The sequence below is a fragment of the Bos javanicus genome, chromosome 11 (assembly GCF_032452875.1).
Source record: "Bos javanicus breed banteng chromosome 11, ARS-OSU_banteng_1.0, whole genome shotgun sequence".
Taxonomy (NCBI): Eukaryota; Metazoa; Chordata; class Mammalia; order Artiodactyla; family Bovidae; genus Bos; species Bos javanicus.
Genome location: NC_083878.1, coordinates 36,852,779 through 36,876,424, shown reverse-complemented (window position 1 = coordinate 36,876,424; position 23,646 = coordinate 36,852,779). Strand labels below are relative to the sequence as shown.

The 23,646-nt window shown below is 40.8% G+C and overlaps 1 protein-coding gene and 1 long non-coding RNA gene across 6 annotated transcripts in view; one reads left to right on the top strand and one right to left on the bottom strand.

The window, feature by feature from the left end:
* The window catches only part of LOC133257015 (uncharacterized), a 135,023-nt gene extending 128,853 nt beyond the window's left edge, over positions 1–6,170 (top strand). For both annotated transcript variants that reach the window (XR_009739370.1, XR_009739369.1), the window contains exons 3-4: positions 3,974–4,030; positions 5,968–6,170. This is a non-coding gene — a long non-coding RNA (uncharacterized LOC133257015). The remainder of the gene's footprint in view (positions 1–3,973; positions 4,031–5,967) is intronic.
* ACYP2 (acylphosphatase 2) overlaps positions 1–23,646 on the bottom strand; it is a 179,117-nt gene that overhangs the window by 11,203 nt on the left and 144,268 nt on the right. The gene's annotated exons all lie outside the window — the stretch shown is intronic.

The following is a 23,646-nucleotide window of genomic DNA, read 5'->3' as shown; positions in this document are numbered from 1 at the left end:
AAGAATACTCTTCCCTGGTGACTCACTGGTAAAAAAATCTACCTGAAATGTGGGAGACGTGGGTTTGATCTCTAGGTTGGGAAGATGCCCTGGAGGAGGAAATGGCAACCCATTCAGGTATTCTTACTTGGAAAATTCCATGGATAGCGAACCCTTGCGGGGCTACAACCCATGGGGTCACAAAAGAATCGGACATGACAGCAACTAAAGAACAAACGACAACAGAAGCACTTAATAACTTTTAGCTATTATATCAGTCAGGTAATGAAAACCACCTTAGCTAGTTTACATGGAGTTTAATATAGGGAATTAACTCCTTACAAAACCACTGAAGGGCTAGAAGAACAGATCTAAATGGGCCTGTTGGAGCAACTCCATAGCATTGGCTGCTAAAGTATAAGCTTTTAAAACTGATTCTCATGCAAATACAATATGATGTGTCAAAGATTTCTATTCAGTACATTAATGAGGGAACCTGGAAGATTCTGATTCAAAGGAGAATTTACATTTACAATACACATACATGTATATATTCATGCATACAATCAGGAATGCTGAATGTAACTTGCTAATAGATGCAGAACTTGTTAAAATTATACAAGGTGGCACTGTCCAACAGCTTCGTAATGTGAGCCTCATGTATAATTAAACATGTTCTAGGATCCACGTTAAAAGTAAAATAGGTGAAATTAATTTTAGCAATGTTTTATTTAGTCCAGTATATCCAAAATAAAGAGATATAATCTATATAAGTAATAAATGAACAAGCTCTTTTACATACTTTTATGTCAAGTCTTTGAAATCTATTTTACGTTTACAATTCATCTCAATGCCACATTAAAGTGCTCAACAGCCACATGTGGCTAGTGGTTTCTGTATTAGTGTAGTCCTAGAGGCTTTCCAGGGGGCTCAACGGTAAAGAGTCCACCTGTCAATGCAGGGGACTTAAGAAATGCAAATTTGATCCCTGAGTTGGGAGGATCCTTCTGGAGGAGGGCATGGCAACCCACTCCAGTATTCTTTCCTGGGAAATCCCATGGACAGAGGAGTCTGGTGGGCTACAGTTTATGGGATCACAAAGAGCTGGACACAACTGAGTGAGTATGCAGGCACTGCTGATATTCAGTTAACAAGAACTTCATGTACCCTACACTATGGGGTACAAAAGATTAGAAATATATATATTTGTTTCCCTTGTCCTGTATGATAACAGTTTTGTAAACTCTCTCTGACCCGGAGTTCTTCTTACCACTAGAACAGAATCCCAAGGAAAACCTTGACGGGCCAAGTGGCCCGTCAGAAGCACATAGAGGACAGGTAGAAAGAGTTACCAAAGAAGAGGGAGATAACCATGAAGTGTGGTGGTAGTTTAGGGAACTGTTGACCAAAACCTCCTGCCTTGGCCAGGCATGATGAACTGTCTCCTGATAGGAGGTCCCAATAAGGAACATGGTGGTAGAGAAGGATGCCAGCCCATAATATATCCTACCAAATTCCCAGAATCCTTCACACCAGAACCCATCTTGGCTGAGATATGTGGATGCCACCAGGAAGGACCCTGAGTCAGACCAATACTGGGCCAAGCAAGATGACTGGCCAGAGACAACCTGCGAACTAACTCCATTACCATAAATCCTGAGCTAGGTGGCTGAGCAGGACTCCTGACTTCCTTTACCTTGTTGTTCTCTGCCCAGATGCCCCTTTCCAATAAAGTCTTTTGCTTTGTCAGCACATGTGTCTCCTCGGACAGTTCATTTCCAAGTGTTAGACAAGAGCCCACTCTTGGACCCTGAAAGGGTTCCACTTCCTGCAATATTGGAAAAGCTAAGTATACAGAATATTCTTAAGGAGAGAGATGTCAACTTCCAAATGCTCCTGAGACCCAAGTGAAAGATGAACTGAAGGATACCTTGCAGACCTCTCCAGGATCAGCTTCAGTCATGTGGTGGTGTAGAATCCTGATGAGAGTGGATTTAGGAGTGAGGGGGAAGCGAAGAAATGAAGATGGCAAGAACAGATCAGTCTCTAGAGCTGTCAGATTATGGAGAAGAAGAGAGACACAACAGCTTCACACAATGTTAAGGTTCTGTTCTTGGCAAGCCAAGCCTGCCTCTTCTCTGAAGTCAGTGTCTTCCGATATTTACAAGCATCTTGCCTCAGAACAATAGTCGAGGAGTGCTTTAAGGACACACAGTCTAGGATGTTTTCTATTCCGGATGTGTTCAAATCTACTTCTACATGGAGCCAAATTAGAAGGGAGTTGGCCAGACTCGCCTGTATTCCACCCCCCCACCCCTCACCCTGACCTCTCCACTCCCCCAAAATGCTCACAAGCAAATTGAGTTGTTGGGGCGATGCCATTGGCTGATAGGCTGATAGTTTAGAGCCAAACTGTGACCCACCCAGCGCAGAGCCCATTATTTCAGACATTTTTAAAAGCTTTGTTGCTGGCTCTGTTTTATGTCCCCACCCTTGTTTTTTTATCCTTTCTCACTTGTAAATGTGCACTCTCTTGTTACAGTTTTACATAGCCTTACAAATCACTTCGAGTTGTATTGGGAACAAAGTGAAGTATTAATATAAACACACAAAGCTGTGAGGGTTGTGTTATGTTTTTTTCTTTTTCTCCTTGATGCTGTTCCCTTGATTTTTATGAAGGAAATCTTTGGAAGGGGGTGTGGAGATTTATTTACAGAGTTTTACTTTACAACTGACTTTGCTAGATATGTTTTCCATTACAGTGAGACACACATCGTTCTGAGGTCATAAAAACATATATCTACAGGGCAGCCTTCTCCGAAGCTGCCCTCCTGACCCTGGCCTTGAAATTGGGACTGTGGGGGACAGGGGAGGGCGGAGGGGGGTTCTGGTGCTGCGGTCCTCCACCTCCAGGGAAAGTAGGGCTGATGGAGATTAGAGAATGTCTGGTATTAGAATTAGAATGCAGTTTAATTAATTACATTTCTCTCTTTTGAACTGAAGGGCTTCCCTGGTGGCTCAGATGGTAAAAAATCTGCCTGAAATGTGAGAGACCCAGGTTCAATCCCTGGGTCAGGAAGATGCCCTGGAGTAGAAAATGGCAACCCACTCCAGTATGCTTGCCTGGAGAATCCCATGGACAGTGAATCCTGGTGGGCTATAGTCCACGGGGTCACAAAGAGTCAGACACAACTGAGCGACTTAGCACTTCACTTTCTTTTGAACTGAAAGCGACGTACATAGTAAGCAGCTGTCATATTTCGTTTTCCAAGTGACTTTTAGATGAGGCTATTCAAAGTAGGCATATAAATCCAAGCTCAGAGTGGGATGTTTGCATTTGAATAGCATTAAAAGTTTCTGAGGTCTCAGAAGTTAGAAGCCAGAAGATGGGTCCTGCTGTGAAGGAAACCAGACTCCTTGATACTGGGTCTAGAAAGCACTATTTATCCTGGCAGTCAGCCAGGTGAGGACTCAGGTTTGGGAGCCTCTTCTCTTCACACAGTATTTCCTGCTACAGCTAAACCTACATCAAAGACAGCAGCTAGCTTCCTGTAGACTCCTATGAGGCATCATTACATTGGTGGAGACGCCAGTGGTCTTCAGTGGTCTAGGAAATTGATCTTAAAAGCTTTCTCTGAAATGATCAAGTTCAGGGGAACAAATGCATAGTAACCAAATTCATAGGTCAATTTATAAAAATGTAATACCATGTATTCATTTATATTGGGTGCTCTATTTGTCAAATATATCATCTTATCTATACAAGAATTTTCCATTTGGGGAAGCACACTAATGAGATAGAATTACAATAGATTGTTCTTTCTCCAGTTTAGGTGTATTTTGGCCTAGGAAACATATGTTAAAACCTTCTTCCCTAGAAAACACTGAAATGGAAATATTGATCACCTTTTAAAGAACTCTGTACCACCCACTGCTTTTCTCTTAATACCTCATTGCCTCACACAGGTTAATGAGACTGTGGTTTTCTTTACAGTTCCTTTGTTCCTGAGGACACTCTCTCTTCACTTGGACTATACGGAAGCATATCCTAGTAAGTCCTTGTTTCTAGGGCGGAGACAAGAAAAACCTACCACTTACTGTCCCGTGTTTACAAACCCCACCTTAAGGCAGTTCGCTTGGAGAAAGAGGTGATTTGTTCCAATTTTGGAAGGCAAAAGATTTCCTAGATTTAAGAAGGGTAAAGGAAGTGAAGGCCTTTCTAGCCAGTGGCTGCTGGAGTTGTAGGTCCTCGCCACAGAGAGAATTAGCCAGAAAAGGAATGTGCTGAAGGCTCATAATATTCTCCATGGTGATCAACCAATAATAATCGCATAGCAATGTATAGCCAATGTTCTAATTAGGGAATGTTCCCATTACTACAGTGGCTTCCTCGATGAGTCAGCAGTAAAGACTCTGCTGCAGTGCAGGAGACACAAGAGACACAGATTTGATCCCTAGGTGCAGGAAGATCCCCTGGAGGAGGAAATGGCAACCCACTCCAGTATTCTTGCCAGAATCCCAAAGACAGAAGGAGCCTGGTGGGCTATAGTTAATAGGGTTGCAAAGAGTCAGATACACAGCACTTTTTAGTATAGTTGCTACCCTCAAGCCTAGAGACTTAAAAGAATATCCTGCTTACAAGTCTACAGTGTGGATGGAATTTAGCAGGGAGAACTCATTTCTGCCATGCCTGTTGTAGAGGGTGGCTCAAAGCCTGAGGACTGGGATAACTGGATGGCTTACTCACTCACAGGTGTGGCGTGGCATCCTGAGAGAACTCAGTCACCTGGGGTTTGGCACAGCTGAGGCTCCTCAGGCATCTCTCTCCATGCCTGTGTGCCCTTCCCAGAATGGTGCTTCAGGGTAGCTACACTCCTTAAACATCTGTCAGCTTCAGGGGTCCAAAGGCACAGCGTCCAAGAGAACGAGCCAGCCAGGCGCAAGAGGATTGTTTATTCTAACCCAGACTTACTCCTGGGAAGGAAAGTTATGACCAACCTAGATAGCATATTGAAAAGCAGAGACATTACTTTGCCAACAAAGGTCCATCTAGTCAAGGCTATGGTTTTTCCAGTGGTCATGTATGGATGTGAGAGTTGGACTGTGAAGAAAGCTGAGCGCTGAAGAATTGATGCTTTTGAACTGTGGTTTTGGAGAAGACTCTTGCGAGTCCCTTGGACTGCAAGGAGATCCAACCAGTCCATTCTAGAGATCAGTCCTGGGTGTTCTTTGGAAGGAATGATGCTAAAGCTGAAACTCCAGTACTTTGGCCACCTCATATGAAGAGTTGACTCATTGAAAAAGACTCTGATGCTGGGAGGGATTGGGGGCAGGAGGAGAAGGGGACGACAGAGGATGAGATGGCTGGATGGCATCACCGACTAAATGGACATGAGTCTGGGTGAACTCCGGGAGTTGGTGATGGACAGGGAGGCCTGGTGTGCTGTGATTCATGGGGTCGCAAAGAGTTGGACACGACTGAGTGACTGAACTGAACTGAACTGAACCCAGACTTGGAGGGCTCTAGGGGAAGCTGCACTGCATTCTATTAGAATCCAGTCACTAAAGCCAGTCTCTCTTCAGGGTAGAGGGGAATGAGATCCCACTTTTAGTGAGAGGAATGTCAAAGAATTTGTGGACTTGTTTTAAAATTACCACAATATGTAGGTGAAGAATTATAGGAAAATACACCATCTATTTATTTACACATTCATTCAACAAATACTTATTGACTATTACCATACACTAAGTGGAGAAGGAAATGGCAACCCACTCCAGTAATCTTGCCTGGAGAATTCCAGGGACAGAGGAGCCTGGCGGGCTCGAGTCCATGGGATTGCAAAGAGTTAGACACGATTGAGCGACTAATACACACAAACACACACACTAAGCATTGTTTTTTAACATTTAAAAAATATTTTAGATATTCTAGCTCGAGACAGCTCCCATTTGGACATGATTTTATGCATTGAGAAGCTTTTATTTTAGGCCTAAAGGACTCAAACCAGCATAAAGTATCAGATGATAATGAATCATACATTTCAAGAGGAGTATCATCTGAATAGCACAAGCAAGTTTTTATTGGAACTCATTAAAAGCCTGAGCTAACTGGTATAAATCCTAATTGATAAACAGACTCTAGAAAAGGTATTTGTGGAGCAAATTTGTATAAAAGCAAATCATCTTTCCTACCAGCTTTATACTTGTAGTGATTGACAGAAGAAGAGTTTTCCTTTACTTCCAAAATATTTCCAGTTGGCTGTGTGTGAATGGATTGGTTGGATAGACAAAGGGTTATCAGAGACCTCCAAATCCAAAGCATATTTTTTTTCCCTCAAAATATTTTCAGTTGGCATTTATCCTCTCCATCTTGGCTTCTAGAACATCATCTTTTGTCTTCCTTCTACCTCTCCAGGGGATCCTTCTCAGTGGGCGTTCTCTTACTTTGTTCAGTCCTTACTTGGTGATCTCTAGTTTTCTGCTCTTAGTCCTCTCCTCTCCTAATCTCCATCTACTCTTTGAATGAGTTCATCCTAGATTTAGCACAAAAGCTCCAGATTCATATAATCCACTGTCTATTCAGTCTCCACACTTGATTGCACCACACCCACCTCCACTTATGCCCTGTATCCCCTTCCCACCCATACCTCTCTCATCCAGTGTGCTCGTCCTCCTCATTCTGAACTTTGACAGAATCTAGAGTTCTAGATGCTCAACATCCATGCACAGTCGACCATAATGTCCCACTGAGTCTAACAGTCTTTCATCTCTTCCATCCTTATTGCTTTTGGTCTACCTCAGGCCCTTTTCCATTTGTCAGGAATATAGGTCAAGGTCAGCTCTGAGGTTTAGGGCCTTTATTTGAAAAATATTTGAGATTTTTGCCTTCTATCAATAGTATTTCACTCTGAACACCTCCAGTTGATGGGTCTCAGTGATTGGGTGCAGGGGTGGGGGTCCTTTGTCAGGAAGAGAAAATTACAGATCATAATGTTTGCTTTTATCTTCACAATAGTTGAAGTTTATCTTAAAACAGCCATGGAAGAAGATGAAGTGACAAAATGAAAAGCCCTGAGCACATGGTTATTAGATATCCGTTGTGTGATCCGGCTACAGAGACAAATGCAGCATGATCCCTGCCCCCAGTGGACTCACAGTCTAGTGGGAGAAGCAAACGATTACAATTCAGGATGATAAATGCAATGATGGAGGAATGTGTGAGGTGTTGTTTAAGGAGAGTTTTCATTGTCTTCATTATCGTAAACCTGAAAGGCAGTGGAGGAGGGAGTGATACCCTAAGAAGATAAATGGGGCTTCCAGAAGATGTAAAACTGCTCCCTCTTAACAAAATCATGACAGCTCTGGACCCTGACACTGGGAATTTGAGGAATTCTGCCAGCTGTTCTCTCAAGTTACTCAACCTATTTCATTCCCAATCTCCACATCTCTAAAATGAAAAGGTTGGTTTAAATCAGAGGTTGGCAAACTTTCTCTATAAAGGGCCAGATAGTATATGCTTCAGGATTTGTGGTCAGTATAGTCTGTCATAACTATTCAGCTCTGCTCTTGTAGTGCAAAAGCAGGCACAGACAATATGTAAACAGATGGACCTGGCTGTAATTACAGTACAACTCTTAATTACAAAAACAGGCAGTGGGCTGTATTTGGCCCATGGGATGTAGTTTGCCAATGCCTGGTCTAAATGATCTCTAGGATGCCTTCCAGACTTAAATCCATTGGTTCATGAAAAGGCAGTTCTCAAATACCTGACATACTTTATGTTGTTTTTTAAATTTATTTTTGTTGTTGGTTAGTTGTTGACTGGTTAGCTCAGTAAAGATGAACATGGGATTTAAAATTTAAGGTTTGGAGTTTGAGTCAGTGTGGGTCAGTTAGCTTCATCTCTGTTCCATGACCACAAACCACACCACAGACTTCAACACATCCATGCTCCTGCTTGGAGCTAGGTAATGGTGCATGCCTGGACACGTGCCATCCTTTCCTACTTCTAACACAGCTCCTGCACTTGCTCCCCTAATGATGGTGCAGCACATCCTTTTTACATATATCCCAACATCATGGAATTGTTTTCAAAAGAGCATCGTATTTTTAAGGAAATTTGTCAATTTAATAGCAAGCGTTAGGGAATCCCCATGAACGGAAAAGCCTAGGAGGCTGCAGTCCATGGGGTCACAAAGAGTTGGGAACACATTGGGAAATCTATAGGTAAACAGAAATGTCTCATCACCTTTTAATAAATCAAATGGGTTTTTATGGCTACTAAGCAAAAGAATCCTACAAAAGCATGCTGCTGTGCTTATAAGCAAAAGCAGAATCAAAAAACCACATAACGCAAATGCCAACAATTCTCCCCACTTTCCCTGTAGTTGACATTGTTTGTCAGTCCTAGCACTTTTCCACACAGATCCTGGATGTGCTCTCGGTATCCCTCCAAGCATACTGAACCAGGAAGCTACACTGAGTTGACCGGCATTCCTGTGCTAGATTAAAACTATTGTCCTATGCAACAAAAGTTACTATGCCTTATTTTTCCCATCACTTTCCGTCCCTACCACCAAGTTGCTGCTGCTGCTAAGTTGCTTCAGTCGTGTCCGACTCTCTGTAACCCCATAGACAGCAGCCCACCAGGCTCCTCTGTCCCTGGGATTCTCCAGGCAAGGATACTGGAGTGGGTTGCCATTTCCTCCTCCAACCACCAAGTTACTCTTATTTTAAAAGATATATTGAGACATATAACACTGGATGCAGCAGCTATAAAATTCATCTGTACAAAAATGAATATAAATCTCATCTAGATGGGAACATATATCAGTAAACTTTCATAGAGAAAAATGGCATTGTTTATTAAAAGCCTACATACTAGGTGGGTACTTGGGGCTTCATTATTCTACTTTTGGGTAGGTTTGAAGCCTTCTATTAAAAAGTCTTGGGAGAACAAGATGGCGGAGGAGTAGGTGGATGTGGAGTACATCTCTCTCCATGGATACATCAGGAATATACCTTCAGACACAGAAGTATATGCAGAACACCAGCTGAGAGTGGACAGGAGTACCTGACCAGAGGAAAAGAATATACAGAACCACACAAAACTCAGTAGGACAAAGGAACTAGGGGGAAAAACAGGAGTGTTTGTAGGACTGGACCTGCCCTTGGTGGGTCGGGGAACTGAAGCAGGGGTCTGATCCCCACACTGGGGCAATTGTCTGAGTCAGAGGAGAAACATTTAAGGCTGAGAGTGAAACAGCTGATCTGTGCAGCCTAAATGGAATGACAATCAGAGGGTCCTTGCTGCAGCCATACATACCCTGGACAGGGACGAGGGTCCCTGGAAGGCACAGTGGGCTGGGAGCTGGAGTTTGGGGAGTGTGGAGCAATTCCAGGGCGAGGGCTGCTGTTGACTCCAGAGAAATGGATCGAGCGAAGGTGAGGGAGGTGATTGTGGTGGGAAATGCCTGTGGAGAAAGCCGGGTAGCCATGGAAGCAAGGTGATACTGCTCAGTCAGGTGTAGGGGGTGGAGCCATCACCATAGCCTCTCTCTCCCCACACACCAGCATCAGCAGCTGAACAATAGAGAGGCTGGCCCATCAAACGCCTGATGCACTGAACTACAGAGGAGGACCCCACCCAGGGTGCCCCTTTAAGTGCCTGACGCATAGATCTACAGAGTAGGACTCCAGCCAGGGGGGCCCCTCTATGTGCCTGACACACTGAACAACAGAGAAGGACCCCAGGCAAGGCAAGGCAAAGTTGCTCAGTCGTGTCCGACTCTTTGCGACCCCATGGACTGTAGCCCACCAGGCTCCTCCATCCATGGAATTTTCTAGGCAAGAGTACTGGAGTGGGTTGCCATTTCCTTTTCCAGGGGATCTTCCCGACCCGGGGATCGAACCCGGGTCTCCCACATTGAAGCCAGACGCTTTACCGTCTGAGCCACCAGGGAATCCCCGGCAAGGGAGCCCTCTAACTGCCTGAATGGGTGAAGCTACGGAGAAAGACTGGCCAAAGAGGCCTTCTGATCGCCAGCTACAAGAGGCTAGAAAAAGACTCTGATAGGGCCAAAACTCCTGTGGTGGAAGCAGTCCCTGTCCCTGCACACCTGGTGCAGCCAGGGTCCCTGTAAGCCAAGCAGCTGCACCACCTTCACGATCAGCTCTCACTGGGGCAGAGCTGCCACAGGCAAAAAGTCTTACATCTATGTATGCAGGGTCGCTTCAGTAGTGTCAGACTCTTTGCGACCCTGTAGACTGTGGCCTTCGAGGGAACTTTGTCAGGGAGGGGGGTTCTCCAGGCAAGAATACTGGAGCGTATTGGCCAACACTAGTTGCTGTTTCCTTCTGCTGCTGCTGCTAAGTCGCTTTAGTCGTCTCTGACTCTCTCTGTGTGACCCCATAGATGGCAGTCCACCAGGCTCCCCCGTCCCTGGGATTCTCCAGGCAAGAACACTGGAGTGGGTTGCCATTTCCTTCTCCAATGCATGAAAGTGAAAAGTGAAACTGAAGTCGCTCAGTCGTGTCCAACTCTTCACAACCCCATGGACTGCAGCCTACCAGGATCCTCTGTCAATGGGAATTTCCCCGCAAGAGTACTGCAGTGGGGTGCCATCACCTTCTCCGGCTGTTTCCTTCTAGAGCACTGTATTTCCTGGTGCCCTAGTCGCCAACTCCCTGAGTACCTGGTGCTGCCAAAACCCCTGTGACCCAAGCAGCTGCACCACCTCCACACCTGGCCCTCACAGGGGCAAACCCAAGTCCTCCAGGGCAGCCTCTGAAGCAAACCCCAGTGGATGACCCATATGCAGAGGTGGAAATAAAAACACAATTGAAACCCAGGGGCAGTGTGACTAAGCAAGAAGATCCAAAATCTTCCACATGATCAACTAGGCAGACTCTGTGTCTATGGAATATATAAAAGGTCATTGAGAGCTCCCACAAAAGAAAACACACTAGTTTTGATAGCTGTGGACAGTGGAGGCAAGAACACACAGGAGTAGGACCAGATTAGAATCTCAGCTGCCCCCATAGCAGGTCCAGAGATCAGCACAGTGTTGGAGGGCATCCTAGGGAGGTGAAGTGGACTGTGACTCCCAGCAAGGGAAAGGACTCTGATAGCAGTGACTCAAGAAAAACATTTATTATTCTTATGTCTTGACTTGCTCTGTAGATTCTTTTGGATTTTTTTCCCTCCCCCACCCCCGCCCCCTGCCCTGTTGTAGTTGTCAGTTTTATTGGCACTATGAAATCTAATTAAGCTTTTGAGCTTTCTTTTTTTTTTTTTCTGTCATATTTTTTATTGCTATTATAAACCTCTGCCTCTACCTTGGGCCTTTGCAATTCTGTGGAGTTTTGCTTTTTATTTCTCTTTTTTTAATTTTAATTTTTTAAACCTATTATTATTTTGTCTACATTTATTCCTTTGTTTGCTTTTCCTACTATATGTTTCCCTTTGCAGTTAATCTTTAATGTATATAAATCTTTATCTACCTCTATTTAACTTTGCATATCTATTCTCTTTCTTTCCTTTCCTCTCAACGTATTTGTTAGTTTTGCCTTCATTGTTTTATTCCCCACTTTGCACCGTGCTCCAGTTTTGTTTTCCAGTTTGTGTTTTAGTTAGTTTTGTTCTGATAGATATAATTTTTGGTTTCCTTTGTTTGCCAGGTCAATCTATTGTACTTTATTTTTGTTGGACTGTTTCGATTTTGCTTATGGGTGTATTTGTGTATATTCGGTCACACTTTTTATTGTTGTTACAAACCTCTGCCTCTGTGTTGGGCTTTTGCAGTTCTGTGGCGTTTTCCTGTTTTTTTTTTTTTTCTTTCTCTTCCATTTCTTTTTCCTTTTTTCTTTTTTATAATTTTAATTTATAATTTTGTTAAACCTATTGTATTTTTTCTACATTTATTCCTTTGTTTGCCTTTCCTACGGTTCTTTTCCCCTTGCAGTTAATCTTTAATGTATATAAATCTTCCTCTACCTCTATTTAAATTTGCATATCTATTCTTTCTTTCTTTTCCTCTCAACATTTTGTTAGCTTTATTTTCATTGCTTTATTCCCCAATTGGCACCTTGCTCCAGTTTTGTTTCCCAGTTTGTGCTTTGGTTAGTTTTGTTCTGGTAGATATAATTTTTGGTTTCCTTTGTTCACCGGTTGATCTATTGTGCTCTATTTTTGCTGGACTGTTTTGATTTTGCTTATGGGTGTATATGAATATGTGTATATTCAGTCACACTTTTTGTTGTTGCTGTAAACCTCTGCCTCTGCATTGGGCTTTTGCAGTTCCGTGTTGTTTTCCTTTTTTCTTTCTTCCATTTTTTTGTCTTTTTTTATAATTTTAATTTGTTAAAAAACCTATTATATTTTTTCTACATTTATTCTATTTATCTATTTATTCCTTTGTTTGCCTTTCCTATTGTTCTTTTCCCCTTGCAGTTAATCTTTAATATATATAAATCTTCATCTATCTCTATTTAAATTTGCATATCTATTCTTTCTTTTCTTTCCTCTTAACATATTTGTTAGTTTTTTTTTCATTGCTTTATTCCCCACTTGGCACCTTGCTTTAGTTTTGTTTTCCAGATTATGCTTTAGTTAGTTTTGTTCTTAACTGGTAAATATAATCTTTGATTTACTTTGTTTGCCGGGTCAATCTACTTTGTACTTTATTTTGTTGGACTGTTTTCCCTTTGCTCATGGGTATATATGTATATGTGTATATTCCATTATCTTAAATATTATTTGCCTGATTCTGTAACTGCCATTTGTTTCTTGTTTTTGGATATTTGTTTTAATCTCACTTAATGCCATAACAAACCACTTGTGGAATCCTTGTTCCTGACCAGAGATCAAGCACTGAGCCTTTGGAGTGGGAGCACTGACCCCAAGACCCTAGACGACCAGAGAACTAACTTGAGGGGGTATCAAATAGTGAGAACTCACACAAAGGAAACTACTTGCATACAAGACCTGGCATCACCCAACCACCAGTGGCACCCTGTGCAGGATGCCTCATCTAAACAACAAACAAAACAAAATACAAACCCAGTCATCAGCAGACAGGATTACCACCTCACTCAGCCTTGCCAATCAGAGGAAAAACAAACAAACAAAAACTCAGCACAAATCTCACCCTATAGGAAGCTTACACAAACCACTGGACCAACCTGAGGAAGGCAGAAACCAAAAGGAAGAAAGAATTCAACCTTGAAGCCTGGGAAAGGGAGACCCCAAACACAATAAGTTAAAAAAAATAATGAAAAGGCAGAGAAGTACTATGCAAATGAAGGAACAAACTAGAAACACAGAAGTCCAAATAAATGAAGAGGAAATAGACAAACTACCTGAAAAAGAATTCAGACTAATGATAGTAATAAAGATGATCAAAAACTTTGAAAACAAAAAGGAGAAAATGCAAGAATCAGTTAACAAAGTCCTAGAAGAATTAAAGAATAAACATACAGAGACAAACAACACAATTACTGAAATTAAAAATACTCTAGAAGGAATCAACAGCAGAATATCTGAAGTAGAAGAACAAATCAGTGAGCTGGAAAATAAAATGGTGGAAACAACTTCTGAAGAGCAGAATAAAGTAAAAAGAACGAAAAGAACTGAGGATAGTCTCAGAGACCTCTGGTACAATATCAAATGCACCAACATTTGAATAATAGGGGTCCCAAAAGAAGAGAAAAAGAAAGGGTATGAGAAAATTTTTGAAGAGATTATAGTTGAAAATTTTCCCAACATGGAAAAGGAAATAGTCAATCAAGCCCAAGAGGCATAGAGTCCCATACAGAATAAACCCAAGGAGAAACACACCAAGACACATACTAATCAAACTAACAAAGAGTAAACACAAAGAAAGAATATTTAAAGCAGCAAGGGAGAAGCAACAAGTACCATACAAGGGAAACCCCATATGCTTAACAGCTGATCTTTCAGCAGAAACTCTGAAGGCCCGAAGGCAATGGCAGGATATATTTAAAGTATTGAAAGGGAAAAATCTACAACCAAGATTATAGCACCCAGCAAGGATCTCATTCAAAATTGATGGAGAAATAAAAAGCTTTTCAGACAAGCAAAAGTTAAGAGAATTCAGTACCATCAAACCAGCTTTACAACAAATGTTAAAGGGACTATTATAGTCAAGAAATACAATAGGAGAAAAAAGATCTACAAAATCAACCCTAAACAATTAAGAAAATAGCAATAGGAACATATATATATCAATAATTACTTTAAATGTAAAATGGATTAAATGCTCCAACCAAAAGACACATACTGGCAGAATGGATACAAAAATAAGACCCATATATATGCTGTTTACAAGAAAACCACTTCAGACCTAAAGACACATATAGACTGAAAGTAAGAGGATGGAAAATATATTCCATGCAAATGGAAAGCAAAAGAAAGTTGGAGTAGCAATCCTCATATCAGACAAAATAAACCTTAAAATAAAGAAGATTATAAGAGATAAGGAAGGACACTGCATAATGATCAAGGGATCAATCCAAGAGGAAGACATAACAATTATAAATATCTATGCACCCAACATAGGAGCACCTCAATACATAAGACAAACACTAACAGAAGTAAAAGGAGAAACTGACAGGAACACAATAATAGTAGGAGACTTTAACACCCCACTTACACCAATAGACAGATTATCAAAACAGAAAATTAATAAGGAGACACAAGTCTTAAGTGATACATTAGATGAGATGGATCTCATTGATATCTTCAGGACATTACATCCAAATGCAGAAGAACTCACCTTCTTCTCAAGTGCCTGTGGAACATTCTCCAGTATAGAAAACCCAGGGTCACAAATCAAGCCTCAGTAAATTTAAGAAAATTGAAATTGTATCAAGCACTTTTTCCGACCACAACACTATGAGACTAGACATCAATTATGAGAAAAATACTGTAACAAACACATGGAGATTAAACAATATGTTTGTAAATAATGAACCAGTTACTGAAGAAATCAAAAGGGAAATACAAACATTCCTAGAAACAAATGACAATGAAAGCACAACTCAAAACCTAGGGGATGCAGCAAAAGCAGTTCTAACAGGGAACTTTATAGCAATACAATCCTACTTCAAGAAACAAGAAAAACATCAAATAGACAAAATAACTTTACACCTAAAACAACTAGAAAGAGAAGAACAAAAATCCCCAAAATTAGCACAAGGAAAGAAATCATAAATATCTGAGCAGAAATAAATGAAAAAGAAATCAAAGAAATAATAGTAAAGATTAATGAAACTAAAAGCTGGTTTATCTTTGAGAAGATAAACAAAATTGAGAAGCCTTTAGCCAGACTCATCAAGAAAAAAAGAGAGAAGAATCAAATCAACAAAATTAGAAATGAAAAAGGAGAGGTTACAACAGACAATGCATAAATACAAAGGATTATAAGAGACTATTATGAACAATTATATGGCAATAAAATGGATAACCTGGAAGAAATGGACAGATTCTTAGAAAAGTTCAATCCTCCAAGACTGGAAGAATTTCTCCAGGAAGAAATAGAAATAATGAGTAACACAATTACAAGCACAATTGAAGACATGATCAAAAATTTCCCCCGAAAAACAAAAATCCAGGACCAGATGGCTTCACAGGAGAATTCTATCAAACATTTAGAGAAGAGCTAAAGCCTATCCTAAAACTCCTTCAAAAATTGCAGAGGAAGGAACACTATCAAACTCATTCTACAAGGCCACCATCACCCTGATACCAAAACCAGATGAAGACAACACAAAAAAGAAAACTACAAGCTAATATCACTGATGAACATAGATGCAAAAATGCTCAACAATATTTTAGCAAACAGAATTCAACAACACATCAAAAAGCTCATACACCATGATCAAGTTGGGTTTATTTCAGGAATGCAAGGATTCTTATATATATGCAAATTAATCAATGTGATACACTATATTAACAAATTGAAAGATAGAAACCAAATGATCAGCTCAATAGATGCAGAAAAAGCTTTTGACAAAATTCAGCACCCATTTATGATTAAAACTCTTCAAAAAATGGTCATAGAAGGAACCTACCTCAACATAGTAAAGGCTATATATGATAAGTCTATGGCATACATTCTCAATGGTGAAAAACTGAAGCATTACCCCTAATATCAGGAACAAGACAAGGGTGTCCACTTTCACCATTATTATTCAACATAGTTCTGGAAGTCCTAGCTACAGCAATCAGAGAAGAAAATGAAATAAAAGGAATCCTGATTGGAGAAGAAAAAATAAAGCTCTCACTGTTTGCAGATGACATGATACTGTACATAGAAAACACTAAAGATAGTATCAGAAAATTACTGGAGCCAATCAGTGAATTTAGCAAAGTTGCAGGATACAAATGCAATACACAGAAATCACTTGCATTTCTATATACTCACAATGAAAAATCAGAAAGAGAAATTAAGGAATCAATCCCATTCACCATTGCAATAAAAAGAGTTAAATATCTAGGAATAAACTTACCTAAGGAGACAAAAGAACTGTACAGAGAAAATTGTAAGACATTAATGAAAGAAATCAAAAACAACATGAACAGATGGAGAGCTATTCCATGTTCCTGGGTAGGAAGAATCAATATTGTAAAAATGACTATACCACCAAATGCAATCTGGAGATTCAATGCAATCCCTATCAAATTACCAATGGCATTTTTCACAGAACTAGAACAAAAAATTTCACATTTTATATGGAAACACAAAAGACCCCACACAGCCAAAGCAGTCCTGAGAAAGAAGAATGGAGCTGGAGGAATCAACCTTTCTGACTTCAGATTATACTACAAAGCTACAGTCATCAAGACAGTATGGTACTGGCACCAAAACAGAAATATAGACCAATGGAACAAGGATAGAAAGCCCAGAAATAAACCCATGCACCTATGGGTACCTTATTTTTGACAAAGGAGGCAAGAATATACAATGGGGCAAAGACAGCCTCTTCAATAAATGGAACTGGGAAAACTGGACAGATGTGTAAAAGAATGGAATTAGAACACTTTTTAATACCATCCACAAAGATAAATTCAAAATGGATTGAAGACCTAATGTAAGACCAGAAACTATAAGACTCTTAAGAGGAAAACACAGGCAGAACACTCAATGGCATAAATCAAAGCAATATCCTCTATGACCCACCTCCTAGAGTAATGGAAATAAAAGCAAAAATAAACAAGTGGGACCTGATTAAATTTAAAAGCTTTTGCACAGCAAAGGAAACTATAAGCAAGGTGAAAAGACAACCCTCAGAATGTGAGAAAATAATAGCAAATGAAACAACTGACAAAGGATTAATTTCCAAAATATACAAGCAGCTACTATAACTCAATGCCAGAAAAACAAACAACCCAATCAAATAGTGGGGAAAAAGACTTAGACATTTCTCCAAAGAGGACATACAAATGGATAACAAACACAGGTAAAGATGCTCAACATCGCTCATTATTAGAGAAATGCAAATCAAAACTATACCAGTCAGAACAGCCATCATCGAAAAGTCTATTAACAGTAAATGCTGGAGAGGGTGTGGAGAAAAGGGAACGCTCTTGCACTGTTGGTGGGAATGTAAATTGATACAGCCACTATGGAAGACGATATAGAGATTCCTTAAAAAACTAGGAATAAAACCACCATATGACCCAGCAATCCCACTCCTAGGCATATACCCTGAGGAAACCAAAATCGAAAAAAACACATGTATCCCATTGTTCATTGCAGCACTATTTACAATAGCTAGAACATGGAAGCAACCTAGATGTCCATCAACAGATGAATGGATAAAGAAGTTGTGGTGCATTTACACAATGGAATATTATCCAGCCATAAAAAGGAACGTGTTTGACTCAGTTCTGATGAGGTGGATGAACCCTGGAACCTGTTATACAGAGTAAGTCAGAAAGAGAAAGATAAATAATCGTATTCAAATGCATATATATGGAATCTAGAAAAATGGTACTGAAGAATTTATTTATAGGGCAGCAATGGAGAAACAGACATAGAGAATAGACTTACGGACATGGGGTGAGGGGAGAAGAGGGTGAGATGTATGGAAAGAGAAACATGGAAACTCACATTACCATATGTAAAATAGATAGCCAATAGGAATTTGCTGTATGGCTCAGGAAACTCAAATAGGGGCTCTTATCAATCTAGAGGGGTGGGATGGGGCGGGCGATGGGAGGGAGGTTCAAAAGGAAGGGGATATATATATATATATATATATATATATATATATATATACCTATGGATGATTCATGTTGAGGTTTGACAGAAAACAACAAAATTCTGCAAAGCAATTCTCCAATAAAAAATTTTTTTTTAAAGTCTTAAGAGTGTCCAATGAAGATAAAACTATTAACAGTAGTTGATAACTGATATTATATATAAGTAGGCTTCCTTGGTGGCTCAGCAGTAAAGAATGCAACTGCCAGTGCAGGATACACAGGTTCTATCTCTGGGTTGGGAAGGTCCCTTGGAGAAGGAAATGGCAACCAATTCCAGTATTCTTGCCTGGGAAATCCCATGAACAGAGAAGCCTGTTGAGCTACAGTCCATAGGGTCCCAAAGAGTTGGACATGACAGAGCAACTAAACAACAAAAGTTATATAAAAGTATAATCTAAATTAAGTGATAATGTAGAGCTCAAAATTCTCCAAGCCAGGCTTCAGCAATAGGTGAACCGTGAACTCCTAGATGTTCAAGCTGGATTTAGAAAACGCAGAGGAACCAGAGATCAAATTACCAATATCCGCTGGATCATGGAAAAAGCAAGAGAGTTCCAGAAAAACACCTACTTCTGCTTTATTGACTATGTCAAAAGCCTTTGACTGTGTGGATCACAATAAACTGTGGAAAATTCTGAAGGAGATGGGAACACCAGACCACCTGACCTGCCTCTTGAGAAACCTGTATGCAGGTCAGGAATCAACAGTTGGAACTGGACATGGAACAACAGACTGGTTCCAAATAGGAAAAGGAGTGTGTCAAGGCTGTATATTGTCACCCTGCTTATTTAACTTATATGCAGAGTACATCATGAGAAACACTGGGCTGGAAGAAGCACAAGCTGGAATCAAGATTGCCGGGAGAAATATCAATAACCTCAGATATGCAGACACCACCCTTATGGTGGAAACTGAAGAAGAACTAAAGAGTCTCTTGAGGAGAGTGAAAAAGTTGGCTTAAAGCTCAACATTCAGAAAACTAAGATCATGGCATCTGGTCCCATCACTTCATGGGAAATAGATGGGGAAACAGGGGAAACAGTGTCAGACTTTATTTTTCTGGGCTCCAAAATCACTGCAGATGGTGACTACAGCCATGAAATTAAAAGACACTTACTCCTTGGAAGTAAAGTTATGACCAACCTAGATAGCATATTAAAAAGCAGAGACATTACTTTGCCAACAAAGGTTCGTCTAGTCAAGGCTATGGTTTTTCCTGTGGTCATGTATGAATGTGAGAGTTGGACTATGAAGAAAACTGAGTGCTGAAGAATTGATGCTTTTGAACTGTGGTGTTGGAGAAGACTCTTGCAAGTCCCTTGGACTGCAAGGAGATCCAACCAGTCCATCCTAAAGGAGATCAGTCCTGGCTGTTCTTTGGAAGGATGATGTTGAAGCTGAAACTCCAATACTTTGGCCACCTGATGCAAAGAACTGACTCATTTGAAAAGACCCTGATGCTGGAAAAGATTGAGGGCAGGAGGAGAAGGGGATGACAGAGGATGAGATGGTTGGATGGCATCACCGACTCAGTGGACATGGGTTTGGGTAGACTTCGGGAGTTGGTGATGGACAAGCAGGCCTGGAGTGCTGCGATTCATGGGGTTGCAAAGAGTTGGACACAACTGAGTGACTGAACTGAACTGATAGAGCTCTAACTCAGGTGGTAAAGAATCTGCCTGCAATGCAGGAGACCCAGGTTCAATTCCTGGGTTGAGAAAATCCCCTGGAGAAAGAAATGGCAACCCACTCCAGTATTCTTGCCTGGAGAATTCCATGGACAGAGAAGCCTGGCAGGCTACAGTCATGGGGTTTCAAGAGTTAGTCACACTTAGCAACTAAACCACCAGCACAGAACTGAAATCACTCAATGTCACCTTATTGTAGAAGGTTTTGTGCCTATGATTATCTAGCATATATAAAATTATAAAACAAATTTCACTATTGAAACCATTTTACTAACCATTTTACTATGCATACTAGATGATGTAAAAGTTTATAAATGAATGAAATATTTCTGTGAAATAAATGAAGATTACTAAAAGTACTACCCCACAGAAGGGAGAAGAATATCTAGAGGAAAAGCAATAGGGAGACTTATTTTTCACTGAATATCCTATTGTTCCTTTAGAATTTTTTTACATCTAGCATGTATTGTCTAATTAGATAAATAAAATGTGACAGCCTCACACTGGTCAGAATGGCCATCATTAAAAAATCTACAAACAATAAATGCTGGAGAGGGTGTGGAGAAAAGACAACCCCCTTACAGTGTAAATTGGTACAACCATTATGGAGAACAGTATGGAAATTTCTTAAAAAAATAAATACAGAACTACCATATGACTCAGCAATCCCACTCCTGGGCATATATCCAGAGAAGACCATAATTTGAAAAGATACGTGCACTCCACTGTTCATTGCAGCACTATTTTCAATAGGCAAGATATGGACGCAACCTAAATGTCCATTGACAGAGGAATGAATAAAGAAGATATCATACATATACACAATGGAATATTACTTAGCCATAAAAAGGGATGAAATGGGGCTTCCCTGGTGGCTCAGTGGTAAAGAATCCGCCTGCTAGTGCAGGAGACACAGGTTTGATCCTCAGTCTAGGAAGATCCCACATGCTGTGGAGAATCTAAGCCCATGTGCCACAAGCTACTGAGTCTGTGCTCTACAGCCCAGGAGCTGTGGCGCAGGTACTGCAGCTACTGAAGACCGCCTGCCTAGAGCCTGAGCTCTGCAACAAGAGAAGCCATCACAATGAGACGCCCATCCACTGCAACTAGAGAGTGGTCCCCAGTCGCCACAACTAGAGAAAAAGCCCATGTAGCAATGAAGACCCAGCACAGCCAGAAATAAATAAATAAATAAGGGGCAAAATAATGCCATTTGCATTAACATGGATGGACCTAGAGATTGTCATACTAAGTGAAGTTAGGTAAAGACAAATATGTGATACCATTTATTTGTGGAATCTAAAATTTTTAAAAATGTCCAAAAGAATTTACTTACAAAACATAAATAGAGTTACAGATGTAGAAAACAAACTTATAGTTACCAGGCAGAAAAGGAAGGGGAGGGATGAACTGGGAGAGTAGTATTGACATACACACTACTATATATAATACTGATAACTAACAAGGATGGGCGGCATCCTATTCTCCTCAGTACTCTATAACAATCCACATGGGAAAAGAATCTTAAAAAGAATGACATATGTATAACTGATTCACTTTGCTGTACAGCAAAAACTAGCACTGTAAATCAACTACACTAATAAAAATTACTTTTTAAAATGTGACTCAGTGATTCTCATCCTAAAGTATCATTGAGGATATCAGATCAGATCAGATCAGTCGCTCAGTCGTGACCGACTCTTTGCGACCCCATGAATCGCAGCACACCAGGTCTCCCTGTCCATCACCAACTCCCAGAGTTCACTCAGACTCACGTCCATTGAGTCAGTGATGCCATCCAGCCATCTCATCCTCTGTCGTCCCCTTCTCCTCCTGCCCCCAATCCCTCCCAGCATCAGAGTCTTTTCCAATGAGTCAACTCTTCACATGAGGTGGCCGAAGTACTGGAGTTTCAGCTTTAGTATCATTCCTTCCAAAGAAATCCCAGGGCTGATCTCCTTCAGAATGGACTGATTGGATCTCCTTGCAGTCCAAGGGACTCTCAAGAGTCTTCTCCAACACCACAGTTCAAAAGCATCAATTCTTCGGCGCTCAGCCTTCTTCACAGTCCAACTCTCACATTCATACATGACCACAGGAAAAACCATAGCCTTGACTAGACGAACCTTTGTTGGCAAAGTAATCTCTCTGCTTTTGAATATGCTATCTAGGTTGGTCATAACTTTCCTTCCAAGGAGTAAGCGTCTTTTAATTTCATGGCTGCAGTCACCATCTGCAGTGATTTTGGAGCCCCCAAAAATAAAGTCTGACACTGTTTCCACTGTTTCCCCATCTATTTCCCATGAAGTGGTGGGACCGGATGCCATGATCTTCGTTTTCTGAATGTTGAGCTTTAAGCCAACTTTTTCACTCTCCACTTTCACTTTCATCAAGAGCCGGGTTAGTTCCTCTTCACTTTCTGCCATAAGGGTGGTGTCATCTGCATATCTGAGGTTATTGATATTTCTCCCGGCAATCTTGATTCCAGCTTGTGCTTCTTCCAGCCCAGTGTTTCTCATGATGTACTCTGCATATAAGTTAAATAAACAGGGTGACAATATACAGCTTTGACGTACTCCTTTTCCTATTTGGAACCAGTCTGTTGTTCCATGTCCAGTTCTAACTGTTGCATCCTGACCTGCATACAAATTTCTCAAGAGGCAGATCAGGTGGTCTGGTATTCCCCTGTCTTTCAGAATTTTCCACAGTTTATTGTGATCCACACAGTCAAAGGCTTTGCATAGTCAATAAAGCAGAAATAGATGTTTTTCTGGAACTCTCTTGCTTTTTCCATGATCCAGTGGATGTTGGCAATTTGATCTGTGGTTCCTCTGCCTTTTCTAAAACCAGCTTGAACATCAGGAAGTTCATGGTTCACATATTGCTGAAGCCTGGCAAAGAGAATTTTGAGCATTACTTTACTAGCGTGTAAGATGAGTGCAATTGTGCGGTAGTTTGAGCATTCTTTGGCATTGCCTTTCTTTGGGATTGGAATGAAAACTGACCTTTTCCAGTCCTGTGGCCACTGCTGAGTTTTCCAAATTTGCTGGCATATTGAGTGCAGCACTTTCACAGCATCATCTTTCAGGATTTGGAATAGCTCAACTGGAATTCTATCACCTCCACTAGCTTTGTTCACAGTGATGCTTTCTAAGGCCCACTTGACTTCACATTCCAGGATGTGAAGATCCTGGATCACTGGCTCTAGGTCAGTGATCACACCATTGTGATTATCTGGGTCATGAAGATCTTTTTTGTATAGTTCTTCTGTGTATTCTTGCCATCTCTTCTTAATATCTTCTGCTTCTGTTAGGTCCATACCATTTCTGTCCTTTATCGAGCTCATCTTTGCATGAAATGTTCCTTTGGTAAATCTGATTTTCTTGAAGAGATCTCTAGTCTTTCCCATTCTGTTGTTTTCCTCTATTTCTTTGCATTGATCGCTGAAGAAGGCTTTCTTATCTCTTCTTGCTATTCTTTGGAATTCTGCATTCAGATGTTTATATCTTTCCTTTTCTCCTTTGCTTTTCTCTTCTCTTCTTTTCACAGCTATTTGTAAGGCCTCCCCAGACAGCCATTTTGCTTTTTTTGCATTTCTTTTCCATGGGGATAGTCTTGATCCCTGTCTCCTGTACAATGTCACGAACCTCATTCCATAGTTCATCAGGCACTCTATCTGTCAGATCTAGGCCC